General features: G+C 37.4%; 1 long non-coding RNA gene across 1 annotated transcript; it reads left to right on the top strand.

Moving 5' to 3' along the window:
• Window positions 1-7604: 7604 nt before the first annotated feature.
• On the top strand, window positions 7605-11362 carry LOC127189418 (uncharacterized). The gene is made up of 3 exons (XR_007830650.1): window positions 7605-7854; window positions 9348-9439; window positions 11172-11362. It is a non-coding gene; the product is annotated as an uncharacterized LOC127189418 (long non-coding RNA).
• The last annotated feature ends 998 nt before the right edge of the window (window positions 11363-12360 follow it).

A 12360-nucleotide genomic window follows, 5' to 3' on the forward strand; every position in this document is an offset into this window, starting at 1 on the left:
TGCCACATCTGCCTGCATGATGCTCAGTCCTAATGTCAGGCACACTGATGGCTCCACAGTGTGCATCATCGTGAGGTTAGTCAGCATTGGCTCAGGCTCTGAGGAGACTTTCCATGTGTTCAGTTGGACATATCTCTGGGTCTTTTGTAGAATGTAGAAATTGATTTGTTTGTTTACTGTGAAGTTGTAAATGCTTATTGTGTGTTCTAGCCTTTCATGACTGTTTTTGCAAACCTTTTCTCCAAGCTGGTATGTTAACTCCTCCTTGTCACAACTGTCATCAGAAGCACATGGGATTATTTTTTAAATTTTGATCAAATATTTGACTTTTTCCTTCTGTAGCTAAAAGTTTGCTTCCCTGCCCCCAAGCCCAAGACTTTGAGCCTAAGTCTCTTGTTTTCTTATAGGATGTCTATACTTATAGTTTCTACATTAGCTCTAGAGTCCACTTTAAGGTAATTTTCATATATGGGGATAAGAAAGGATTAAATTTTCTCTCCCATATGGATATCAAAAAATTCTATCATTTTTGGTAAAAGTGTGAGTTTTTTCTATTGAATTACCTTAACATTTGTCAAAAACTAATTGACTATCCAGACCCACTGTATGCATGGCTCTATTTTTGTCAATCTCCATGCCAATACTAAATCTATCCCAACTACCGAAACTTTATAAGTTGTGAAATCATGCATAAAAGAAATCCTTCGTTTTTCAAGAAATGATTTGGCTATTTCATATGTTCTTTGCATTTATATATAAATTTAGTCTCAAATTCCAGTTTTTACCCAGAAGGCTTCTGGGATTGGAACAGAATGCTCTGACTCTGCATGCCAGCTGTGAGAAAATTGACATCTTACCCGCAACTAAGCGTCTGATTCACGGACATGAGATATGTCTAACTAGCAGGGTCTTTTAAACCTTTTCTCAGTAATTCTTTGTAATTTTTAGCATTCATGACTTGAATATGTCCGGTTACGTGAGTGTCTAAGTATTGAAGATATGTAACAAAACTTTAAATTTTATTATAATAATTGTAGTTACTTTAAAACAGTAAATCTGTGATTGTAGTGTGTGTACATATTTATCTGTGATCCTGGTGAGTACCCCTCTCTCTCTCTCTCTCCCTCTCTCTCTCTCTCTCTCTCTCTCTCTCTCTCTCTCTCTCTATATATATATATATATATATATATATATATATATATATATAACCAGCATATTGATAAACTCCACTTCTCTACCTCTGTATGCTCACTTATGATATTAATTTTACTGGTCCTTTTTGCACCTGTGTTCCTGGGACATTGTCTTTAGTTCCTTTACTGTCGTAGTTTTGGTTCGGCTATCAGGATAATTGGCCACACTGTTGTATATATCTTAAGCTTCCTTTGAGAGTTTGTAAAAAGATGATAACCATTCGACACTGCATATCCCGTTGGATTATCCAATAAAACCATCCTTGTGGGAAAGCCTTTAACTACACATTAAGTAATCTGTAATAGTCACAGGGCTGTTTTCGATTATCAGAGTCTTAAATTGGCATTGTCTGGCCCTGTATTTAAAAACTATTCATTTCATTTAATGTTTCCTGTTCATTTCTATGCCTTCTATAACTTGGGTCATCTCTTGCTTTTGGTTAGTTGGGTCAAGGCTCTGTGCCTCTTCTCAGTTGGCATTCAGTTATCTGTAATAGTCCCCCCTCCCCCTGCCACTCTCCAGCTCTTCTCTGAGACATGGTATTACTGTGTAGCCCTGGCTGGCCTGGAACTCACAGAGGCAGAAGCTGTGATTACCGCTGTGTGCCACCAGCCTTATAATATTATTTTGTTATTACTTTACCGCTGCACGCAGGACCTATAGCAACCCTGTCTCTTGCTTTCTGGATATTTGAAATTTATATTATCTTTCTTGTTTCATGACCAGCCTGACTGTGGGTTTTTATCTGTCTTGTTAGTTTTTCTTTTTTTGAAAAAAAAAAAAATCAATTCAATTTTATTGATTTTTTTCCTTGAATTCAATTCTGTTTCCCTTGTTCAATTTACTTTAAGTTTGACTTGATTTTTCTCTTTCTTTTTAAAGGTAGAACATTTTCTTAATTATCTGGGAGTTTCTTTCCAATTTTTAAAGAAATAATATTTCAATTTACTCATTGGCAGTTTCATAAATGTAAATATTGTTTATTTTATTTTTGAATACAGGCATTCAATGTTATAAAATTTTCTCTAAGCATACATTAATTAGGCCCTACAAATTCTAGTGCTGCTTTCATGTTAGTCCAGTTAATTTTATAAATATATTCTCAGGATAATTTTATCTAATTTTGTAAGAATCACCTTTTATGGTCCTCATGTTTTTTTTATTTACACTTAATTTTTTCAAATAAACTGATGTTTAAAATATGCAACTCTCTTTGTTACAGTAATGAGAAGCAGTTAAAGTCTTTTTATTACTGTCTTAATATTTTTATGTGTTGTGGGTCTGTTTAAGTTGCTGGTCACTTATTCTTGCCTTAACATTAGTGGTTTGCATGAATCTAGAAATTTGTCTTTTTAAAATTTTCTACTTAATAAAGTACAGGCTTTTGAAGTATTCCTTTATAATATTCTGAATGTCTTTGATGGCTATTGTAATATTTCCCTATTCATTTTGTATCTGTTACTTTGGGTCCTTTTCTTTCTTCTAGCTGGTTGGGCCATGGGCCTGTCATCTTCTTTACTGTCTCAGAACCAGCTCTTAGACTCACTGATTCTTTGTATTATTTTCCTTGCTTCCTTTTCATTAATTTTTGCTCTGATTTTTATTATTTCTTCCTATTTACTAGGTTTGGTTTGTTCTTGTTTTTCTAAATTCTTAAGTTGTATCATTAAGTCATTCATTTGTGACTTTAAAAAGTTTTTAATATAAGTGCTTATGTCTATAAAATTTCCTGTTGGGCAGCTTTTACTGTGTCCCAGAGGTTTTGTTGTGTTTTGTTTTCATTTTAGTTTAGTACCAGGAATCTTTATGTTTATTTTTTAAAGAATTCTTCTTTGACCCATTCATGATTCAGTAATGTGCTGTTTAATCTTTGTGAGTTTGTGTAATTACTGGAGATTCATTTACTGTTGATCTTAAGCTTTATTGCATTGTGGTCGAAAGAGCACATGGAATTATTTCAAATTTCCTGAATTTGTTAAGATTTGTTTTGTGTTCCAGGATGTGGTCTGTTTCGAAAAGCTTTCATGGGCTGTTGAGTAGAATGTGTATTCTTTGGTCTTTGGGAGGAATATTCTGTAGCTATCTGTCAGATCCATTAGATGTACGTTGTCATTCAGTTCTGATGGGTCTCCCTTCCTTTTTCTTTTTTCTTTTTGTCCTGATGTCCTCTCTAGTGGAGAAAGTGGGGGACTGAAATCACCCACTATTATTGAGCTAGAATTTTTTTTTTGTTTTTTTTGTTTTTTTTGTTTTTTTTGTATCTTTACATCTAGTATTCTCCTTTTTATGGGATGGAGTCCACCTGTGCTTGGTGCATATGTGCACAGGATTACGGTATCTTTTTGGTTAATTGTTCCCTTGACTACTCTTCTGATTAGTTTTAGTTTGATTTATATTTTTGCTAGATATTAGGATAATGTCAGCTGCTTCCTTCCTGATTTCATTTGCCAGGGATACTTCTTTTTGTTTTTTTAGTTGGTACCTATCTTTGATGGTAAATTGAGTTCTTCGTAGATAATGAAAAAATGGATTTTGTTTCTTAATCTATCTTAATAATCTTAGGTGAATGGGGAGTAAAAGCCATGATATTTGAATTTATTATTGAAAAGTACCCGTTGGTTGATGTAATTTTGTTGTTATTATTATTGTTATTTTGCCATTTGTACCCTTAGCCCTACTTTGTGCTTTAGTAATCATAGCCTTATTATTTTTACATAATCTCTTGGTTGCTCGTTCCCGACTTCACTCTGAACTATGGCTTCCAAAACTCTTTGTAAGGCTGATTTGATAAATATAAATTAGTTTAGTATGTTCGTACCTTGAAAAGTTTTTCTGTCTCCACCTATGGCAGATAGTTTTGCTGCTGCAATGTTCTATGTTGGCATTTGTGATATTTTGCAAGTTGAAGCACATTATTCCTCCCTTTTCATCAAAGAGGTTTTTTTTTTTTAAATGAAGTAGACTGAAACCATGATAAAAGCCCACAACTGGTCAAATGCCAAGAACAACTGGCTGCGTGGAGCCTACCCACAACTGGTAGATATCAACACCACAACACGACACCCAAGGCTCAGGGAATATTTTGAAAGAAGAAGCAGAAAGGTTAGAAGAACCAGAAGACCAAGATATTGGTTGTGAGATAGTATCTTCTACATATTACAGGAAAATATGATTCATGAAATATCAAAATCATCGTTGTTTACACAAGAACTGCTCAATGACAGTAGTTGATAGGCCCACATGGATGGAGGCTACCCAACAAAGTCCTACCCCTAGTTGGAGACCTACAGGCAATTCATTACTACAGAGAGAGAGAATCAGTCTTTTCCAGGGACAAGCCCTCAATAAGTGACAACCCTTAACAGATGTGTATATGATAAAAACTAAATGGACTCAGCATGTTGCATGTATGCATGTATGTATGTATGTATGTATGTATGTATGTATGTACAAATTGTATATATATTTCATTGTATATAATACATATATGTATATACACATATAATCATGTATGCATATATATGTGACAGTAATTAAAGATGTCATGAATCTGAGAGGGAGTTGGGAGCATGTAAGAAGTTGGGAAAGTTGGCAATGACATATGTATAGTACCCATGTGTAAAATCCATCCCCACAAATTAAATTAAGAAACTAAATAGAGGAAAAGAGACAAAATGGAGACCATTATGTAAAATCAACTGTTAGGGGAGAGAATTAATGACAATGAAAGCTGCAGTCTCAGACAATGCCATGACCTGTTGGAATCCTATGGATTAAGCATTTAAGGAGATTTATTTTATAAACTTTCAAATGATCTAAGTTAAACTAGCAATTGCACCTGAGCTCAAGTACTCAAAACTTCATTCATTTGTTGCTTTGAAATTTACCAATGTAAACAGGCACGGAATCCAGCCACCTATTAATTCAGTGTTGGAGACAATGAACAGTGGAAATAGTAGACTGTTTTCCAAGCTCACACAAGTTCTGATACGAGCAGAATTCCAATGCAAGTACTTTGAATTGGAATATCTCCTCCCTTCTCTATCAGTGTTTTTTGAAACATAATCTCCAATCAGCAGTATGAGCTTCCCCTGGGAACTCATTAGAGATCTGAGTCCCACCTCTCCTCTAGCTTTTCTGAGTAGAAATCCTGAGGGTGCAGGCTAATGACTGATGGCAAGCCCTGGTGATTTTGATGCTCCTTCCGGTCCCACTCTACATTCTTAATCACGACTGTAAAGAGACTGTACATGGATGTGTGTGTCCTGCTAGCCTGAATGAGGGGTTTGCAAGTGTCTAAGGTAATTCAAAATGTGGCCAGGGTTAATAACTACCACCCACTGTGTGCTTCTATTAACATACTGTCAAATATTGTCAGATTAATGTCATTGTGTTCCACTGAATGACTTTCCCTCCAGGTGATAACAGTCAATGCTTCCTATCAAAGTGACCAGGTGAATTCAGAGCCAGGGGAGACAAACGTCATGGAGGAGTACAGCAAGAACTGGCTCTCCGTGTCCAACTTCAGCCAGCTAAGTATGTGATTACATAACCTTGGACTCCAACATCTGGCAGAATCCTCCAGGTTGTGGTATTTAGACCACTGCGGGCTTCTGTCATTCTTTTGTGTAGAGATGAGGTAAAGAGATGGCAGAAGCCGCTAAGGGAAACAGCTCTTTGCTGCTTGTCATGCCTTTGAAAGGGACAAAAATTCATTTGTACAAAGGAATTGCTATCAGGATAGAGAAAAGAAATATTAAAAAATACATGATAAAATCTTTTATATTTAAAAATATAATCTTTTATATTTAAAGAGTGTTTTGCTTTAGTTGGGTCCTTCAGTGTGACTTGTAGGGAGGAGAGTTTTCTTCATTTTTATAACCCTTAAAGGTCATGCAATACTGGTAACGATCAGTAGGTCAGCCACTGTTGGTTATTCATTGTGTCCCATGTAGGGTGTTTCCATGTGGACGTATGTCCCTTAAGCTTAATAAGATGTGTGTGGGAAGAGCTACAAGCAAGATATAGCATGAGAAATATGATGAGATTAGGCAGATTATAAACAGGAACACACACAAATGTAGCTTTGAACCTTGCGCACTGGAATATCTTTATATATAAAAAAAAGAAGAAAGCATGTGATCAAGGACAAACACATTTGAAATTACTTGAGACACTAAATATAAAGCACTGCAGGGTCCTCTACTTCTTTATAAGCCCCCTTTGCTCAGATGCTCTGTGGTCCTTAATGACATAGTAATCTTTTGTACCAACCCTACCTAACCCCTTGCCCTCCCCAGGGGACACTGGGCAAAATCTGAAGACATGCTTTGTTGGCACAATAAAGGGAAGTGCTTTTTGGCATCTACTGAAAAAAGGACAGGGATGCTATGAGGCATCCTCTGATGTATGGTACAGGCTTCAGGACAGTGAATTATCCAGGACAAAGTGAGTGATCCCTATTTTGTATTTAAAGCATGGAAGCCTCTATGAAGCCAGTGAGAATCCAGTGAACACAAAGCTGGCAGCATTAGTTGTCTTGTCTTAGCTCACAGTTAGCTAGAGACTATACCTTTATATATATTAAATCCATGGATAAAACATGACTCTAGCTGGGCTGAGGACTCCCTGACAATAACCTGATCTGTAGGAGCCTGGGGCAAGATGATTGTGTCTTCCAGGCAAGTCTGGGATAGATAGTGAGAGCTTCCACCACAGTAAAAGCAAAAGCAAGCCAAGAAGCAAGCAAAGAAAAACAAAAACTCCTGACATAAATTTAGGATGGATCATATCCTCTCATTTAGAAATGTTATATATATATAGTTATATAATATATTATGCATTTTATAAATAGTATAACCTGTGCTTAGTTTTTATTTTTTAGGATATGGGCATGCCATGATATTTTTTGTACATGTGTGTAAACTGATTCAACTATATTTACTCTGCTATCTTTTCTTGCCATCATTCCCTCTCCTGGTAGTCTCTTTTCCAAAATAGTTATCATCCTAATTCCATGCTTTTTAAAAACAGAGTTCACAGAAGAGAAACACCACTGATATTTGTCCTACCCTGCTTACTGTCTTAGTTAGGATTTTATTGCTGTGAAAAGGCACTGTGACCACAACACATAGAAAGGAAAATGTTTAGTTGGAGCTGGCATACAGTTCAGAGGGTTAGTCCATTGACATCATGGCAGCATCCAGGCAAACATGGTGCTAGAGGGATAGCTGAGAGTTCTATACATCTGGATCTGCAGACATCAGGAAGAGACAGTGAGCCGCTTGGCATGGTTTGAGCTTCTGAAATCTCAATGCCCATCCCTCAGTGACATACTTCCTCCAACAAGGCCACACCCACCACAAGTCCACACCTCCAATAATGCCACTCTCTAGGAGTCTATGGGGGGCCATTTTCATTCAGACCACTACAATTACTGTGATGACTTCTGCTCCTTTTCCTCAAATGACATAATTTCATTCTTTACACTGAATGAACTCCATGGTACTTACACTCATGCTTAGATCATAATACATCATTCTTAAATACTTATATTCTTTCCAGTGAATTTCAAATAAGAAGATATATGTGCCAGGAGGGTCTGGGGGACATCTTGTTCAGGGAAACTGGCTAACACCAAGAAAGGACCCAACAGATCTGGTGAGGTCTGTTGTCATCCTTGGAACACACATTGAATTGAGAAGCTTTATTGTTTCTTTTGAAACATCTTAAGAAATAATTGGAAATGGGTGAGGAAATAAAATTTGGGGAGTTGCAAAGTTATCCCTCTCTCCCTCTTTGGATCAGGGTCTCATTGTAGCCCAAACTTAATATGTAGGTGAGAATGACCTTGAAATTCTGCTCTTTCTGCCTCAGACTCCTTCGTGCTGTGGTTTCTGGTGTGCATTGCCATGCCAGGTTTAGGCAGTGCTGGGGACTGAGCTCAGAGCCTGTGTGTACTAGGCTCTCTATCAACAAAGTATATCCCCAGTTCTCAGATAGCTCTCTTTATGTACTCATAAAACTTCTAAGCAACCTATGAAGATGTGAGATGTTTTTCAATGATTTTTTTGTTTTAAAGATTTAATTATTTATTATTATGTATACAGTGTTCTGCCTGCATGCACACCTGCATGGCAGAAGAGGGCACCAGATCTCATCATAGATGGTTGTGAGCCACCAAGTGGTTGCTGGGAATTGAACTCAGGACCTCTAGAAGAGCAGCCAGTACTCTTAACCTCTGAACCATCTCTCCAGCCTTGATACTTTTGTTTTAATGATAACACAGTACTGTCATTGAAACTAAACTTATCCTAATTTTATTTATGTGGAAAAGCTTCCTTTGTACTTCTTAGAACATTTTTTTTTTCCTAGAACAAAACCACATGGAAAAAAAAAATAATTATTGCCTCTCACATTTGTTACAGTTCTTAGCTTTGTAGATACCAAGTGCAAGCAATAATAAAACAACACCTCTCATTACCTAGTCTAAGAAAAGCATACAAATTAAGCTTGATTAATAGCATTCACCCCATCTTTTCTTATTATTGTACTTTTGTGCTTGGTGCCCTTATGAAGGAAGGGTTAATAATTTAAAACTAAAATTTAATATATTTTAAAGTATGAGTAATGACGTGCAGGAGGTGGTGAACGCAAATATCGATGAACGTGTTTCATAGAAAAAAGAAACATCATGGATTTTTAAATTGCAGACTTTGAAAGTTAGGGTGGGTGTGGTGGCTCAGAGGGTACAGGGCTCACTGCGCAAGCCTAAAGATGTGAGTTCAATCCCCAGGATCAATGTAAAAGTGGAAGGGGAGACAAGAAGTTACAAGGTTGTCCTCTAACCCCCATGTGCAAATGCCTCATGTGCATGCCTTGCAATAATAAAAATCCACTTACAAAAGAGAAGCAGACGTTATTATAAGTGTGAACGCCACTGTAGAAGAATAGAAGCAGAATATACAGTTTTCATAATCACTTATGAAAAAAAGAAAAAAAATGAAACTTGGTAAAATTTGCTAAAAATAGAGAAAACTATATCTAAGTTTAAATAAATCTACTGTGTCCAGATTTTTCTATTTGGGAAATGTGATTTGAATGTAACACATTTCAACCAATTTTCTAATTTTTCTTCTTCTTTTAAAAACAAGGTTTAGAACCTTATATATATAAAAAAATGAAAATGAAGAAAATTGAGCAACATACTACACAAGCCAGTGACTACCTAAAGCAGTCTGAAGAGGTAAAACTATTTTGATAGCTTTATAAGACATTTGTGTATGTAATAATTCTCTTTGCTGTACTGATTTTATTCCTACAGCCCATATATGGCCTCTGTCTTTACTGACATTGGATTGAACTACACAGGTTAATCCTTACTTTTTTAACCTTTCCACATCCTCTTTCGTTTGTGCAGTTTGCTTATTCTGGGGGTGATGCTTAGCATAAGAGAAAGAATTCACTTTTTCAGATGTGTGAATATTGTTATATGCACGAGAAATGGATTCTCTCCAGCATGCCTTTCAGAGGCAGTTCATGGTGTAATTACCATGGGACAGGTTACAGGCAATCTGAGAAAAGACTACTAACAATTGGAATCTTTCAAGGACAGAGTGGTCCGATCCTGAAGACAATGAATTCCAAGTGTGATTAATCTAGTATAGCCTGCAGGAATTTGCTCAGACATGGAGAAGGGATGAAATCATTGCAGGAAGAACGTCCCTCTGTGCTCCTCTAATGCCCAGATAATCCAATTTTGCATTCTGTTTTCCTGCCACCTACAAATGTGTGCCTTGCTTTAGTGCTGTCTTTGAGTGTGCTATGTGACACAGTAACCTTCGAAACCTAAATTTTGTCTTGGTTTGAATAACTAAACTTGGGAATTATAAACACCACCAATAAGAATATCCTTAGGTGTCCTAGTAGCGGTGGCATTTAAGAGATTTTGAAAATAAAATGAATGCTCACTTGAGGATGTTTGGAAGCAGAACCTATGTTCAAGCCCTGATTCTGTAATTTTTTTCTCTCCTGTGTGTGTCAGTTAGCCTGTGAGTGTTGTTAACTCCCTCTGTGTAACACTGTCATCACAAGACCATCAATAGTATCCAACCGAGATAACTCACAGGAAAATGCCTAGTGCAATGCCTAAAGTATACGGTGTCTCAAGAAATATGACATGTATAAACAGGAAATAGAATGAAGAAAATTCAGCATGATGCTCTTTTAGACACTCTTTCCCATCCTTCATGGGGAGCAGTGATATACTTATGTCAGGGATATTAGGATGTGATGATCAATGCTACCAAATACCCAGAAAAAAAAAACCCTCACAGGACCAAAAGCTGCTTTGCTGGTAGTTTGAGCACACTGTCAGTCGTGGGCATGGAAAGCATAGTTGGCAGTGGGAGTAGCAGAATTAGGATGTTTGCCCACAAATCTATAGACCAGAATGCAGAGAAAGGGGAAGCTGACACTCAATTTCTCTGTTTTTAGCTCAGTCTGGTAACCTAGACTATGGGGTGCTGCCACCCTCCTTCAGGATGGCTTTTCTCACTTCAGGTGACCCTCTCTTGAAATGTCTCCATGCAAACATACAGAGGTGTGCCTCATGTGTTTCCTCTGCCTCAGCTGTTTCTTAATATATTTAGTTGACAGTAAGAATTATCTGTCATATCTGCCAAGTTGGACCCCCATTCCTCTATTCAGACCATTAACTGATTAATCTCTATTTCTGTAAGACTTCTCATGTGTTGTATTTTCCTTTCAATGTCTCCATGAAAATAATTTTATTCAAGTTAAAACCATCAGCTGTGCTGGTGTTATGCTTGCAATCTCCATAGCTTGTGTTTCCTTGGTTTATTAAAAGAGAGATACTGAACCGGGCATAGGGAAAAGGAGCGTGCTTTGCTGATGTGCCCCTGCACGTATGCGGTGGGTGTGTTGTGCACTTGTAATGTCTGCTCCCTTCTGCTCAGGACCTGGATGAAGACCCTTCGTGGAATTCCAGGAGGACCAGCCTCAACAGGAGTTTTCAGTGAGTATTTCTGTGGGACTCTCAGCAAGAGCTTTTAGATTCTGTCCTCCGAGCTGATTAGGAATAAAGGTTTATTTGGTCAGAATAGGAAGAGAAAAATGCATGTGAAGTGACATTATTTTTCTTATGTTATCAAGAATGAAAAAATATTCTCCAACTTTTTTGGTTTCTGGCAATAGCTCCTTGCCCAAGCCCCTTTAAGAACCCAGTGATAAAGCATATACATCAACAGCAGGCAAACAATTCCTTTGTACAATCAAAAAACAAAAAAAACAAAAACCATTCCTGGGTCAGTCATTGTGTCTTCAGAGAGGTAAGCCTGTGAATGTGATTTTCAGGATAATATACACCTATTTTGTCTTTTAAAAAACATGAAAGCCTGATTAAATTTATTCTCCGTATTTAGAAATGATTTATTTATTTTATTTAAATGGGTGTCTTGCCTGTATGCATCCGTGTGTGTGTGATTTCCATGGAGGCCAGCAGAGGGCGTGGAGTTGTGGATGGTTAAGATCAACAAGGTGGATGCGTGGAATTGGACCTAGGTCTTCTCCAAGGGCAGCAAGTGCCCTTTCCCACCACACTGTCACTCCAGGCCTTCTTCTCTAGACTTTGAAAGCCATGCCCTCCAGGTGTTCCTCTTACAGACTCAGGGTGATCTTTACTTCCGGGTTTTCAGTGGCCTTATGATTATGCAGGCATCAACTCTGACATGACTGAGACAGAGACAGAGAGATGATGGGAAGGGGAGAACTTGGTTGTAGAATTGAGTACATTCCTGAATTTTGTTTATTAGGAGAAATAAAATTTGAAGCCCAACCAAATAAAGATGATTCCATTTTATTTTATTTTATTTTTTTCAAGAGACGTGCTGTCACTATTCTGCCTGGGCTTGCCCTAAACTCCTGGCCTCAAGTGATCCTCCTGTCTCAGTGTCCCAGCTAGCTAGTGCTGCAGGTGTTTAGCACTATGCTGGGGTGATGTTTCCACTCCACTTTGTGTGTGAGTGTGCATGTGCATGCGTGTTGGTGTGTTTCTGTAGTATTTGTGTGTGCCGGTGTATGTGTCAGAGTGTATGAGTGTGTATGTTGATACATGAGAGTGGGTATGTGAGTGTATGTGTTGATGTG

Source organism: Acomys russatus, chromosome 5, assembly GCF_903995435.1.
Source record: "Acomys russatus chromosome 5, mAcoRus1.1, whole genome shotgun sequence".
NCBI classification, from domain to species: Eukaryota; Metazoa; Chordata; class Mammalia; order Rodentia; family Muridae; genus Acomys; species Acomys russatus.